This window comes from Drosophila virilis, chromosome X, assembly GCF_030788295.1.
Source record: "Drosophila virilis strain 15010-1051.87 chromosome X, Dvir_AGI_RSII-ME, whole genome shotgun sequence".
Classification (NCBI taxonomy): domain Eukaryota; kingdom Metazoa; phylum Arthropoda; class Insecta; order Diptera; family Drosophilidae; genus Drosophila; species Drosophila virilis.
The window spans coordinates 7,640,685-7,655,432 of record NC_091543.1 but is presented as its reverse complement, the minus strand read 5'-3'; the positions used below and the strand labels follow the sequence as shown (position 1 = coordinate 7,655,432).

General features: G+C 39.2%; 1 protein-coding gene across 1 annotated transcript in view; it reads right to left on the bottom strand.

Annotated features, from left to right (window-relative positions):
* The window catches only part of LOC6633352 (uncharacterized), a 33,450-nt gene extending 20,628 nt beyond the window's left edge, over window positions 1-12,822 (bottom strand). Inside the window, exon 1 of the mRNA XM_015170142.3 lies at window positions 12,268-12,822. The gene's annotated coding sequence lies outside the window, so the exon portion shown is untranslated. The remainder of the gene's footprint in view (window positions 1-12,267) is intronic.
* Between the last annotated feature and the right edge of the window lie 1,926 nt (window positions 12,823-14,748).

The window sequence follows — 14,748 nt, the reverse complement described above, 5'->3', positions numbered from 1 at the left end:
GTATCTTAAAAATGTATCTGTATCTGCAACTGCATCTACAATTGCAACTGCCAGTTGGCTTTGTTTTTGTTGGTGTTGTTTTTTTTTTTTTTTTCGGCTGGGCATGTCAAATATGCAGCTTAAAAATGTACAGGCAAGTAAAAGTGCTCTAATCGGGCATGCTCGATTTGTAGATACTCTGTAAACAACGCTGTAACCAAATATTAAATACCAGGGCTAGAAATGAGCGAAGCGGATGTAGGATTTTATGAAGTTAAGCATTCTTAATCCGAGATCCTTCCTACCTAATTCGATATCTCTTGCTCTTAAGGTCCTGGTGATTTGTTAGCCATCTATTAAAATCGAAGTTTGCTTATTTTATGAAAATGGGAAATCATTTTAAGTAAATTTATAAATTTGCATTGTGTGGCATATATGAAATAAAGATAGACGACATAGCTCGTCGTTCTGATTAGGAATAAATATATATGATTTATGGACTGCCCACAATTATGATACCCTGTTTGACACATTCTTAATGGTTACAGGGTGCTCAAATTTGCAGCCGAATATTGTCTATTTGGCTATTTGGTCATTTATGGCTACTTTTGGTCGCCCTGCCTGCTGCTGTTTGGCTGGGCGGGTTCCAAATGTGGCTCACCTTGGCTTCAGAGCCGGCCAGATATGAAATTGTGTTGCATTTGTTTGTGCTGGTGTGCGTGCGTGTGTGTGTGTGTGTGTGTGTTCCAGTCGGTGGGGCCGGCCGCAACTTCATCAATGAAAATGGACAATTGAATGGGCAGCCAGGTGGCTGAGCTGATTGCATACCCAAACATCAATTAGCATTCGAATGCCATTAACAATTCAGGTTGATTAAGCTGACCCAGTGTTGAACAATGTGGCATAAATCAATTTTCCATAAACTGAGCCTGACCTGGCCTAACCCTAAGTCAAGCTAACGTAACCGAAACCTAACCTGAGCTCACCTCGCCGAAGCTTACAGAATCTTAGCTAGCCTTGGGCAAACGCAGCTGACCTAACCTTACATTAGCCAACACTTAAACAAATTTAAATCAAGCTAAGCTCACATGCCCTTGCCCCCAACTAACCTAAACTCAACCTCTCCTAAGCTACTTAGTTTAATAGGTGGATTTGAACTAGTTTTTTAGAAATAGTTGGTTCAAATTAGAAAATTTTTGAGAAACTTTTTGCTTCAAACCATCAAAAACTTAAGCTTTCCTAAGCTACTTGCGAAGTTTGTTTGAGAGTTGGGTTTGAACTGGTTTTTAGAAATAGTTGGTTCACAATAAGAATTGGCTAGCAAGAGTGAGAGAGAAAGTTCAAATGTAGCCCGCGATTTCTGTATGAAAATATCTAAGGACTGCAATATTTTCAGTAGAACGGGCGATTATAGATTAAAATTCAAGTTGTGTATTTGAAATGTTTATCAAGTAGAAGGTTTTGAGGTAAAAGCCGGATTCATAGATTCGTTAAAGGAGAGAACAGAGCCTTGAACGCAGCTTTTAACTGTGCGCCGAATTATCAAAAATTTTCATCAGAATTTTATTCCAACTAGACATACCCTGCTTTGTTTCATAATAATTAAGAATAATAATAAGAGCTAAGCTGGAAAACGTAGCCCGTAGATAAGCAAGAGCTTCGGCAGATCTAGTTCTATGAGATCAACCATTTGTGAAGAAACTAAATTCATTGTTTCGAATCAAAACGGTTTGATATAGTTTTAGATTCGTTTGAAGTATTTTGCAATGGAAATAGTAATAGAAAATGGATATTTCGGGCTCAAAACAGGCCTCTCTTAATACAAGATCTTGGCACTTACTTCTTCTTACATACTCTTAAGAGTTGACCCAATCCTAAGAATGTGATATCCAATTGTGTAAATAAACTTTTGTTGCTTGTTATAAATATTTAAAGACTATGTGATTTCAGCGGAACTAGAAGAAATGCATCCGAGAGAGCTGCGGTCTGCTGACCCTGTTGTATCGATTACCCCAACAACCTGCCACGTACACCCGATACTGGACAAGTGTTGCTGCTGTTGTTGTTGTTGTTGTTGTTGCTTGGGTGTCCGCTTTCAACTCGGACTCGCCTGAAGAGACTCAGCTGCGAGCTGAAGCTTCGACTTGCAGTTCAAGCTGGAGTTCAAACTCAAGTGGAAGGCAAGTTGAATGCATTGGATAGGCCGAAATGTCATTGACTGCCTGGACACGGATTTGGGAAATCGCAAATGCTGTTTGTGGTGTATATGGTATAGGGTATATTTGAATAATGCATGAGTGTGTGTGTGTGTGTGTGTGTGTGTGTGCGGCTGTCAGCTGGCTGAAAAGCGGCTCATTAATTGCCAGAGAGATTCATGGCAAATTGTGCAGTTGACAGCTGCCGTTGAGTAAAACGCTCGACCTTGGAATCGGAACCCCAACAAGGTGCTAAATGCTAACTAGAAAAACCTGAACGCATTCCATGATGATGAGCACAATGTTGTTGCTCTTTCGTTTTGGCCCGGCCAGAGAAAGTAGCCAGGCAGTATTAGACTCGGGGCGTCGGGTTGTCGGATTCGGAGTCGGAGTCAAGAAACGAGTTGGCCCAGGCAAGAAAAAGTAAAATTATTTTGGGACATGCTGCCAAAAAATGTATGTCACCTGCAGCTGTGCCAGGCGCGGATCCAAAACACAAAAAAAAAAAAGAGTGTCGGGAGTGCCCGACTACAATATATCCTGTATGTAGCGACAAGTTGACCTCGCAAGCATTCAAGTTTTCTGCTCTGCTTCTCTTTGATCCAACACATGCCTCAAATAACTCAGATGTTCTTAGTCCGATTCTTATGCAAATTGTAGGACCTTAAGAGTGCTACCATATATGTGTATTTACAAAAGCGCAAGGCTTTTTGATTAAATTAATTGTTAGAATAAGGGAGGGGCTAAAGGATTGCGTCCGAATATCAAAGGATTCGGCATAGAGAACTGTGTAAGCGAGAGACGACATATGAAGTTTATTCTATTTAGAATTCTCGAAAAAAAGAAACATGCTTCAAAACCGATAAGTATCGATATCGGAATAACTTTTTCTAAGCACAATATAACAGCTTACATTAGAAGATGCCTAGAACGAGAGCGACTCAGCTGGTTGACTTGACCAGGCACATATAAAATACATGTAAAATATTACATACCCTTTATTATGAGCACCTAATAGGTACAGGGTATAAAAAGCACACACAAACAGCTGCGACAACAACAACAACAACAACAACAACAATTGCAACAACGCGAGTCGCGAGTTTTACTTTCTGCTGCCCCAAAATCGGGTATCCAGTATCCAGTACTGGCCAAACAAGTTGCGTCTCTCGCTTGCTCTCCCTTTCTCCAACCCGAACTACAACTGCAGCTCCCGCTCCCTCTCGCTCTGTCGCCGTCTTTGTCTACGTCTCGCTGTGCAGTGTCCAGTGCGTGTTGCATGCTCGCAAAGCAGGAAGCACTTGCAACACGCAAGCGAAGCCGCTTGATTTGAGCCGTTTGGCCATTTGGCTAATGGAATTCGCAAGTCTCTCCCAATTCCCAACACAACTGCTGCCTAACTAACTTATATAAATCTCGAGCTAAGCCTCTTATAACTCAGCCATGTCACGTATATGTTTATCGTATCGTATCGGTTCGTCTTGTATCGCATTGTTGTCCTCCTAACAACCGCATTATACAATGGGGCGCGTCTTAAGAGTATTTCACGCACGTCTTCGCCTGGGCCTTGCTCAACATCTTGCAGCCTCAACTACACATTTGTGCACCCCATATATAATATAATATATAAGGCGTAAAGTTTATTATAAAATAAACAAGCCCGAAACGAACCGGTTCGAGTCTGGAATTCCAATTGAACATTTGATAAATCCGAAACGAAATCCATATCAAAACATGGCTCAAGGCTGGAAGCTGGTTCGAACTGGTTCGTGAACCAAGAATAATTTATGGAAACTTTGGCTTCTTCCATGATTCGTTCTTGTATTAAATTCTTTTATTCCATGTGCCGTTTACCCAGTTTACCTTGGGCCTTATGGTATATATCTCAACCAAGTCACGTAGATTTTTCGACTTCTCATTGGGGCCTTGCGCAACATCTTTAAATATAATTTGAATCACATACTTGGCATAGAAGTTTAATGTAATCAATTCATGGAATCGGAATAATTGGAATATTATTATTGAATTGGATAAATTATTCCAAGATCAATGGATTCTTTTTAAGCAATATATTAATTAAGTTACTGATATATCTAGAATTCGTTACCAAGCTCTCAAGTTTTAGAATATATGTTTCCTGTGCTACCTTTACATATGCCTACAACCAATAGTTGGAGCTGAAATGCTATTCGATTTGTGCTTAAACTGTCTAGCTTCGCATTTGGCTCAGGCTTCAACCAGTTCCTGCTAGATAGCTTTTTATATTGTTTGGGCTTCTACGTACTCCTCCCCGTTTGCTGGCTTATTGCGGAACCATGTCACGTTATCGATTGGCATTATACAATCTGAGATCGCAATGTTTCGGGCACATCTCGTGCCGCTGTCGTGTATTTTACGCACGTCTCCAAATGGCCCTTGCCCAACATCTGGTTAACTGCGGCGCACTGACCCATTTGCCTCAATGTGAGTGCGGCTCACATTTCGGCTACGTTACAAACGCTTTTCTTTGCGGCCTCTGCTTCTTCTTCTTATTCTTCTTCTACTGACTTTGACTCTGCTTTCTTCTTCCTCTCTCTCTATCTCTGTCTCTCCGTTCCAGCTGGTCTTAGCCCGATTTTCAATGTCAACGCTTTGGTGACACTGAAGTCAACTGGAATTGTTAGCTTCAGATATTTCGCATACCCTTGCATAGGGTATTAACATTTTCTGTTGAAATATGTCACGCATGGACGAAGACATACATACTTTTTCAGTTTTATTAGCCGAGTCGATCTAGCTGTGCTTGGCTTTAAGTCCAGCTGAAGTTTTCCATAGGTACAGATCTCAGAGTTGGTCGAATCGAGCCACTGTATCAGAGATAAAAAACTCAAATGTCCCAGTTAGCCAGATACAACGACTATATCATAGACTTGTCATAGAATAGTTTAATCAAAAGAAGCAATCTTAACTAAAACTGAACAACATCGGCCTACTATATCATCTAGCTTCAAATAGAGATTCAAGCTAAAAGTGACTTTTTGTTTAAAAAACATTTCTGTTAAACAAAATAATGCGACCAAACGACAAGCTTGTTAGCCAATTGGCGAAAGGGTATTCAAACTTCGACAAGTTCTTGTTTTATTTTTGGTATTTTACTTTGTTTTTTTCGTGGCGCGTGTTCCGTTTTTTCTGCGTATAGAAAGAGGCGACCCCAAAAACAAAAAAACACCAAAAAAAAAAAAAACGAAACAATTTATGTAAATAAAAAATTTTGTTGTTTTGCCCATTTGCATATGCAGACAGTCACAATAAATGGGAGGTGTTTGATTTGTTTGTGTTTTGTAAATATATTTTCTACACCTTTAGCTGTTTTCAGGTTCAAAGCAATTAAGTAATAATACAAATCAAATGGCAGACAAAACAGAAAAGCCAAAAACCACAACACAAACTAACCAGAAATTATGCAAGCGACAAAACAAAAGAAATCAACCAACCGACACGGCTCGCAGAGCACTAAAAAAAAAGTTGTAAAAAAAAACCGAAATAAAAAAGAGCTAAAAAAAAAGCAGAGCACAAAAAGTCCCTAGCGCAGGGCATAGCTCAGCTGGAGCACTACTTAAATGGCCTCCGAATGGGCTGTTTAGCGTCGAGTCGGCGATTTTGACAGCGTTTACAGTCAAATGGATTGCCAAATGTTGACACAGTGTTGAGAAGTGTACAAATTTCGAGTTGGAAATTGCACAAAAACAATAGAGTTGGAAGAGTACAACTTCTATAAGTCAAGCGAAAGGGCCTCAAGGTTAGGCACTATAAAGCAGCTGCTTTATATTGATCTCAGCTGTAATAGAAAACTTTGTCAAGTTAATTTAGTTTAGTAATGCCTTAAGCTGTATTTAGGATTATTTTATTCTACTCTCTATTGTTTATTCTTTATATTTTATTCTTATTTCATTATTCTTTATTATTTATTATTATTTATACTATTTATTAAACTTCGGCGTGCCAAAGATATTCATACTTCCTTGTTCTTTTTAAATTCTCTTTTGTGCCAGTTTCGTAAACGTTTTGTTGGTTGCGTGCGTATATGGGCTGATCCTCAAAGGTTTCTAGTTTGTTGCGAAATTCTATTCTAGATATTATTATAATCATTATAGATAGTTTTCTATTGATGCAAAAAAGTCAAATGAATGCAATTGTACTCATTGATTTATTGCATATCAAAAAATTCCAGCATCAATTTTCGTCTATAATTTATTATTGCACTTTGAGAATGTGTCATGTGGAATGCAGATATATGAATATAGTAATTACAATTTGGACTTGTTAGTGATAGGGAATGAATGAAATGTTGTGTTGCAGTTTGGATAAATACTTAATAAATGTTTTTCTCAGAGATTTCACTGGACACACGCTGCCTGAAATCGGTGCGTTTTCACGCTTTCGTTGCAATTGAAAATCAAAATAGAAATAATAATAACAAAGAATAACAAAGAAAAGCGAAATGTGAAATGTGAAAATGAAATGAAAATGCATTGAATTGAAGCTGAGACTCGATTTGGGCGCTTGCTGAGCATTATTTCCATATGCCAGGGCGCGTTTCGCCTGAGAGGAGCTTGTGGCACGTGACCCGCCCACCTTCGGCAAAAAACATTCGCAGTGAAAAATATGTGAAGCGTTGCCAGAGTTTAAAATGACAAACGGGTAGGCGACAACACTTACTGAAATGGGTTCGCAATGCACAAACCGGTTTGCCAGCATGTGTGAGTGTTGGTAAACACGTTTCTAAACGCGCGCCCTTGTCAAGGTCGATGGTTCGCAGTCACAAGCTGCAGCTGGAGCGTTGACTCTTCTTCTTGCATAAAAGGTGCTGCAAAACGCCCTATCACAAAACACAAAACACAAAACACCAAATCTCAAATCGTAAATCGCAGATCGCAAATCGACAATCATCAGCAGATCCCACAGTCCGTTTGGCGTTTATCATAATTAACCTGGCGCATAACTCGCGGAGTTCAACGACTCCGCTTGACAATTGGCCCATTGTTGTTGCTGTCGCTGCCGTTGTTGTCGTGGCATGCCTCCAGCTTGGCTTTCAGCTTTTAGCTTTCAGCTTTCAGCTTTTAGCTGTTACTTTTAGTGCTCCCAGTTTGGCGGAGGCCAATTAAAAACACGTTAATTTGTCGACTTTTGTTGGGACGCTACATGCACAGAATTCAATTTGCCGAGCTGTGATTAATGGCAACATCGGGCATCGCACATTGGACATCGGACAGGGGAACAATCAACGGGCTCATCGGACATCGAAGTAATCGCGACTTTGTGGGCAATCAATTTTTGTAACGTTTTGGCCATTTGCTTTTAGCCAAAAACAACAACAACAATAAACATTAATAAAAAACTGTTTGCTACTCCGATTCTTTTGGCTTTGTAATTGCTTAGCACAAACGCAGCCATGTTTAATGAGCGACACGCTAAATACACTGAGCAAAATACATGAGTGCAAAGCGGCGCTTGAGCTGATTAACAATATTATCTTAAACGCTCTACATAACTTTTATATCCATCATTTTTAAAACTATGCAAAAACAAATTAAAATTGAATTAATATATTCTGCATTTTTTTTATGTACATATTGAGTTTTGTATGTTTGCCTTAATATTAACAAACACATTAGATTTTCAATTATTTTTTTTTTGTTATAAAAATAAAAGCTTAGCTCGAATATAAACGATCAAGAGTTCTATTTGATAAGCAACGAATAGAATTTCATGCAACAACAACTACATATGCACATACAATTTCTCGCAGTGCATGATGATGGCTCTTCAGCTATGGCTGTGGCTATGGCCTGTGATTATGAGCAGCCAAACAGCGCCAAGTTCGTAGCGCTCCCAGCTGCCAGTTGGCAGCCGGGCTACGGTAATAGTCACAGTCACAGTCACAGTCAGCCAGTCAGTCAGCGAACTCACACACACATAGAGAGAGAGAGAGGGAGAGAGAGGGAGAGAGAGGGAGGGAGAGACACGCACACACCCTGTAAGAGGCAGCTATGCATGATTCTAATTATTATGTATGGCATAAGCAGACTTTAGACAATGCAGAAGCATAGTTAAAGAACCAAAGAGCAATCGGAGCCATCGTCACCGCTGTGGGGTTCCATTGTTCTTGGCAGTGTAACAGACTAAAGAGGAGGAGGAGCAGCAGGAGATGGAGGAGGAGGAGCTGGCGGAGGAGGCAGAGAAGTAAGGCGAGGTAGCAGAAGTTCAAGTACCCTGAAAAGCATTGGGCTAGATCCACACACGGACTATAAAGACAATAGATTAGTTTGTTTAATGCCTGCGATCGGATAAGCTAATGGTTCAACTGTTTAATCGATATCTGATCAATAATAACTGCTGTATAATCAATTAAAAACCACAACAACAACAAGAAAAGGGGGAAAAACAGAGAAACATTTGTAAGATGACAAAATCAACTTGAAATATAGAAATGAATCAACTTTATGAATGTTGGCCCAGAGCGTGCATATCAATGTTTGGACAGATTGTTAAGTCCAACTGGCTATCAGGTTTAGCTTAAACAACGATCAATGCAATAAAGCGCCAAAGCTATCGATAAACAAAGTGAGTCAGGGGCAAAAGAAATAAGAAAATAACGACTTAGACAAGTGGCAAGTGTGCAAGTACTTACAAACATATATGTATATTTCTATATGTATGTCGTATATATCTGGCCTAAGTAGGAAAAGTCAATCAATTAGCGGATGAACGGCAATTGGAGTGAGCAGCCGGTGGATTGGGAGGGGAGAGGGGTGGGGGAATAGGTGAAAAATCACACAGCGATCGTTACAAATTAGAAAGGTTTTTGTGTAAGGGAACAAAATCAGTTGGAAATCAGTTCAGCTGAAAGTGAGTGGAACGTGTGGAATGTGGAACATGATGTTGGTGAAGGGAAATGTGCCCGAACACCAGGTGGGATGAAAGAAGAGCAAGAGGAATACGAAGCGGAATAGACAAAGGGAAGAAGCTGAAGCTCAACAACATGTTCTATGGGAACATTCAACAAATCATGCATTTCAAGGCTTAGCTGAATACGGGCTATATATAGTATATGGGCATATACAAATATATGTTATATATGTATGTACATATATTATATCTTAAGCTTCTGACAGCTGCTGCTGACACTTTTCAACAAAAGGGGTTGGGGTTGCGTTCTTTTGCCCTCGCCTGCCTCTGGCCCTCGTTGCCCCTTGCCTATTGTGAGCTTGATTTTTATTTAATTTTTTTTTTTTTTTTGTATTTTTTTGCGTCGTTGGCTCTGGGTTCAAATACCTTGAGCAGTTTTATGAGCATGCCCGGAGAACCGAACCATCTTGTTGTTTTGTGTTTTGTTATTAAAAAAAAAAATTAAAAAAAAATCAAAGCTGAAGAAAACAACAACATTTGAAGCGCTTTTGCGTGCGATGCAAATGTATTTAATTCAATAAACTGGGAAACCAGTTTATCAGTTCCTCAGTCGTTTGTCCAGTGAAATGTGTTGTTTAACAAAAGTCGCCAAAAAAATACAAAATAAAAAAATGCTTTTTAAATTAAAAGCAAATACAAGCAAGAAGATATGTCTGAGCAGTGCCGACCATTCAATACCCTCGCTGACAAAAGCTGTGCGATCTGATGATTGGATCTACATCAATAAACGATCTGATAATTGGATCTACATCAATAATCGATTATTCCTATGTAAGCTATATATAGCCATAGTTTTAGCTATATTGCTTAAAAGTTTGCCAGTCAGGTTGAAAGGCATTTGCATTAACAACTTGGTGAATTTGTTCAGACCTCATTGACGATCGAGAGCTTATATGGCCTTACGAAATAGTTATATGATATGTTAGATAGTTACATATATATGATATTGCGATAAATTATATATGATATAGTTTATCCATATTTTTGATATTTCGATGTATGCTGAAGGCAAACTTACTATTGATAAGTTTCGGAAAGTTATCTAAATAGCCAAAGAGAATAAAATTCTCCTAAACAACAAATTTTTCAAGCTATTTAATAATCCCATCCAAGATATATACTCCTCCAGATACAGCCCTGAACAATTTATATATACAAAGCTATATATGATATTGTCATATTTGATATAGTTATATACGATATAGTTCATCGATTTGATCGATACTTGCTAAAGATATAATAAAGCTTGCGAATAGTTATCTAAATAGCCCAAATAAATATTATCCCCGTAAGAAACCAAGAGAAGATATAGAACGTTTTTCTAGCTGCATAATAATCCCATCCAAGATATATATCCATCCAGAATGTACATATATTTACAGCGCTTATTAAATTTGTGACAAACTTAAAATACCCTATACGAAACTAAGGATATATACCTCATAAATGTCGCCGCCGTGTCCGAGCATTACAGGCCAAGTACTAAGTACCAAGTTTTCAAGTTTCAATGGACATCATCATCATTATGATCATCATCATCATCATCATGATCGTATTATTGTTTGTCGGCGCTTTTTAAACTGTTTGCGTTGCGTTTGATTTTTATATGAGATTCAATTAAAAAACTTTTGAGCAGCAATTTTATAAAATTTCAACAGCTTCATGATGGCGGGAGGGTGTAAGGGAGGGAGAGGGGGGGGGGTGCGGTTGTCGCTTGTACGTCGGGTGCGGGGCGGGTAGTAGGTAATGGCTCGCGATCTTCAACCAGTTTGCTGTTAATCAATTTTCGCAACAAATTTTTGCACTTGCCGTTTCTGGCACTAAAACTTGTTGAGTTCACAGCAGCAGCAACAACTAAATAGGCAATGTATCTTTGTATCTTGTATCTATGTATCTATATGTCCGCATATCCGCACATCCGCATCGATGTTATCTGGCGTTGTTTTCGATTCGCCTTAAATCACTTAATATGCATTTAGCAGCTGTGGTTTTTGACCTTAAGATACAAGAGATACAGATACAGATACATATAGAAGCCGAAAACCGATCTGAAAGCAAGTGGCGCGTTTCCGTTGCGGCTTTGAGGCAGCCGCAGCAGCCGCAGCAGCAGCAGCATCAATAGATAGTTATGCGGCCAGATAGTTAGATAATTATTATTGTTGATGGCTCTCAGATGATGTTGATGGTATGCCAGCTGCAGCAGCAGCAGCAGCAGCAGTTAGGTTCTCAGCTGGCAACAGCTATAGCTGTAGCTATAGCTAAAGATACAGCTACAGTTGCTGATACAGATACAGATACAGATACAGTAGGCGCAGATTTGACGCTGCTTTCACTGGCTAACACTAAACTCCAGCGAAAAGCGGAGAGCGTAGAGCGGGCAGCGGGCCGCGGGCACAACACAGCTGCAGTTACAGCGTCTATCTGTCATTTTGATTTGCCGCAGTTGCCGTGCACAGTGGTACAAGAACATGCAAAAGTGGCAAAAATAAAAAGGCGCAAATTTAAATTTGTACGCTTCTAAGCTTGAAGTGCATTAATAATATTGATCAAACTGATATTATTAATTTCAATTCACTTGCGTATGCATTCATCCATTTTTTATGAAAATTATCAAAAGTAGACTTTTGTTTTTCCTTAAATGCAAAATGTATACGTTTTATTTGTATTTATTTGGCTTAAGAAATTGTGTCACATTTTTGTGAATTTCTTTTATATTTCAATTTTTAAGAAGTGTCTTCTTATTTACTCATTTTTCTCTTTCGCTTAGAATTCTTAAGCGGTTCTTGACAGTTTTGTCTTTGAAGTATGCCAAAATGTTTCAAGTAGATTTCATGCAATTTTAATTGACGTGCGTACCACAGTGCGTGCTGCAAATTTTGCCTTGGGGAGTTACGGGCGGAGCAGCGTAAGCACCGGCATTATTTACCGTTTGTCTGCACACACACACACACACGCTCAGCACCTCGCTGTATCCGTGTATCTATGTTTCTTTTGTCTCTATGTTTCTTAAGCGCACTTTGCGAGCTGTTGCCGCTGCTGCTGCTGCTGCTGGCGCTGCTGCTGTAAGTGAATTTCAATGTTGGCAAAGGCAAACGGAAGCAGCGGCAACAACAAGAAGAAGCATTAGACAGATCACAGAACTTACCTAGCGACGACCTCAATTAGCGAGTCTTGGGCTTCATGGTTCTAACAGCGACGGCAACAGCGACTGCGACTGTGGCGACGACGGCGACTGCGACTGCGCCTGCGTCCGCGTTAACGTCGTTTGTTTAATTGCTCGTTGTTTCCTGTTAGTTCACATGCAGCTAAACACACACACACACACAAGAGCGCGCGCGAGTGCAGTTTTTATTTTTGATTTTTTTGGGAAAGCACAAAAAAACAAAACAAAAAAATGTAAAAAAAAAAGAAACTAATATTTACTAAGCGACTGCCCACAGACGCAGACACACACTCGGCGCAAACAATTGCACTCGCTGCCCAATTAAAACGCCAAATGGAGAAACATGTAATGTATGTAAATAAACAATGCAATATACACACATACACGCACGCGCACGAGCAGACAGTCACACACACACACACACACACACACACACACGGTGGCGAGAGGCTGCGGCAAAATTCTTTAGGGCCACTGCGACTGCGGCTACGACTGGCGCTGATCGACCGTTCGCCACGAAACTCGTTTTCAAACTGAGCGCTCAGCTGAGCGACAACAGCTTTGAGCATGCCAAAGCTCGGTAGCAACAGCTGCGACGGCGACGCCGGCGCCACGCTCTCTAAACGAACCTCGGCCAGCTACTGCGCCAGCAGCCGTAGCGACACCCAAAGAGAGCACACTCTCCCACTGTTTTTTTTTCGGCACGCTTTAAAACTGCATTTCACTGTACGCACCAAACGGGACTCGACGACGGCGACGTTGACAGCGACGTCGACTGCAACTAAAGCTGAGGTCTAGGCTGAAGCTTTGACTGCGACTGCGACTGCGGCTCGGCCTGGGCTTGGGCTTGACAGTTAATTTTTGTGTTGTTTTTTTTTTAATTACGTTTTTTTTTTTTTGCCATTGTTGTTGCTATTCGTAGTCAGCGATGCGATGTGCAATCAGAACTACACATAGATCTTTTTTGCTGGCATACAGAGCCGGATACGTCCATTGGGGCACACGAGTGCAAATGTGGGGGTTGTAATCAATCAAGGGAGACAAACTGTGCGCAAAAATGCGTTGATTTCCCACGCTGGCTAGAAATATTCTCCTTACTTTCTCTTTGCGCGATGTCCTTGAAGGTTGTTTTATCAGTCAAGAGCTTCGCCAGCAACAGCAACAGCTTACGCTCTTTACCTCCGGGCTGCAAACTTCATTTCACTTAAATACAATATTTTATGAAATCCTTTTTGTGCGATGTCCTTAAACGTTTCAGTAGAAACAAAAAGCTTCGATTTCTCAATAGCATTTTAAGCTCGTTTGCTGCAGCCAACAGCCTGCTCTTCGCCATGCCCGTGCAAATAAATTATACTTGAGGTACGTTATTTATGTCATAATAAAGTTCATTAGGAAACTGAAAACCATTTATATAAGAAATATTTGTACACACAACTATAATTTCTTCTTTTTTTTTTTTGAGTTTGATTTATTTGAAATTTGTTGTTTTGTATTGTGTTATTCGTTTTCTGTTTGTCTCATATAATTGAATTGATTTATGTTGAATTTCAAGAGGAAAATTCTGTTAAGCTAAGTTTATCAATTTGGAATCTAATCTTTTAATCACAAAAACAACAAAGCAAAACTAAACAATTTGCATTACATATTTAATCTAATTGTGTGTGTTTTATTGTATTTCAAAAAAATTGTTTTCTTTAATTTTACAAAGTCATTAATTGCATACCTGTATAATGATTACGTTTACTGTATGAAGTAAAGAAAAAAAAAAAAAATAAATAAATTCAAAAGTCCCATGCCCTGCCGGGTGAGGAGTTTGTGGGGACGGCTTCTCTAGCTGCAGTGTAAATGGGCCATGCATTCACAATTGAGATGCAATGCAGGCGGCGTTGTTGTCATTTGCCAGTGTTGTATAATGTTTAAAAGTGATAAATGCCTAATAGTTCGATCTTTTACATGCTAATCAAAGTATTTTTCCTCATAAGTGTATATATATATATATATATATATGTATATATATATATGAGTGTCTGTATATATGTGTGTATGTATAGTATGTATATCAATTATATAACTACATATGGCTTTTTTTTGTTTTAATTTTTTTTTTAGAATTTCTATTAAAGCTGATAAATGTACTTGTTCATTTGTTTTGTATTTTATTTCGTATAATTTGTTAGCTTTCAACAATTTCAATGTGAAATAATATACAAAATGCACATACATACACATACATAGGTTTTTGCTGTATGTTATCATAATCCCCCCCCCTCCCCTCCTACCGTTCCCCCCTCTAATACCCCACAAACGTTGCCTAAACGCATCTAACAGTATCTTTATCTGACAAAAATGCATGTAAATATGCTGTAAATAGTTGAGGAAAAAAAAGTGGGAATTCTTAAAATTTTCTTTTTACCGCTACTACGAGTACCTTTTACTGTAACTTTTACTTTTTCTTTTTATTTG